We start from the raw sequence: 1,453 nt of genomic DNA on the forward strand, positions 1-1,453 counted from the left end.
TGTACAAACATCTTTTAAATTTTTGCTATTGAATATCACTTTTATACATATTGTATGATATATATATATATATATATATATATATATCTATATTGTGCTGGACTCTTGGCTTTTCTTTGATGAAGTCAAAAGGGGGGAAAAGTTCAACGTCTTTCTTATAAGATAAATAGCATGGACCTTGATGATGATGATAGCACTGAACCTAAATCTTAGATCTCTATTTGTCTAGGAATTATATTTGTAATGTTATAAGATTGTGAATAATTTGCTGTTTGTTTGTTGTTTTTCTGATTATGGTTGAATTTGTACGAACATCTTTTTAATTTCTGCTATGCGATATCACTTTTTTTATTACCTTTATGCTTATTGTATATTGTATGCTGTATATATATATATATATATATATATATTATGCTGGAAACTCTTGACTTTTCTACTTTTTGATGAAGTCAATAGGGGGAGAAACGTTGGAAGAGTGTGTTTTCTGTTATTTTCTGGATAAAACATTTCAGGCACATAACTCCAAATCAAAGGGGTAGCATACAAAATAGGGGGAGCATACTCAAGACAAGACAAGAATATCACAAAGTATGCTACTCTCAGAAAACTACATTATCAAGAAGATATTGGTTTGTCATCATCAAAAAGGGGGAGATTGTGAAGAAGATATGGCTCCTGACCTTGGCAAGATTTTGATGAAGACACCAACATCACATAAAAGAAGAAAAGAAAGAATACTTCTGAAGACAATGAAGACAAAACTTCAAGAAATTAGAATCTAAGTCTTCAGGTACTTCTATCCTAAAATTTTCAAAATACTGTGTAACATGTTACTAGATCTAAGTAATAGGTTACTATGATTAAGTAAGAGGTTATCATAACTAAGTAATAGGTTACATTAGTGAGAAACGAGTTATACAACAAAAATTGATCAGGGTAATCGATTATACCACGCGGGTAACCGATTACACAACACTGTAAATAATTACCCAGATGGATAGAACAGTTGAGTAATCGATTATACATTTTGAGTAATCGATTACTGCTTGTAAAATTAATTTCTCACTTGGATAGAATTGTTGGGAAATCGATTACATTGATTAAGTAACTGATTAATGAGAGCTGTTACACCACTTTTCAGATTCAAACCACACAGCTTTCAACCCAAACGAAATGATTTCATTCCAAAAGAATCTTACCTTTTCATAGAGGTATTCTAGTTGATTGGAAAGTCTATATAAAGGCTTTGAAATTCATTTAATACACACACATATACATAACATAACTCATATTGAAATCACTTATTAAAACTACAATATTCTGAAATACTTGTTCTACACTTGGTGCAACTTGTTCATAACTTTCAGAACTTGATTTGCAAAGTTGCCTTAAGTGTTATTACAAGGTAGTCAAACATTATGAGCATTAGTACTAAAGTATACATTGAGTTATT

The sequence above is a fragment of the Lupinus angustifolius genome, chromosome LG04, assembly GCF_001865875.1.
Source record: "Lupinus angustifolius cultivar Tanjil chromosome LG04, LupAngTanjil_v1.0, whole genome shotgun sequence".
Classification (NCBI taxonomy): Eukaryota; Viridiplantae; Streptophyta; class Magnoliopsida; order Fabales; family Fabaceae; genus Lupinus; species Lupinus angustifolius.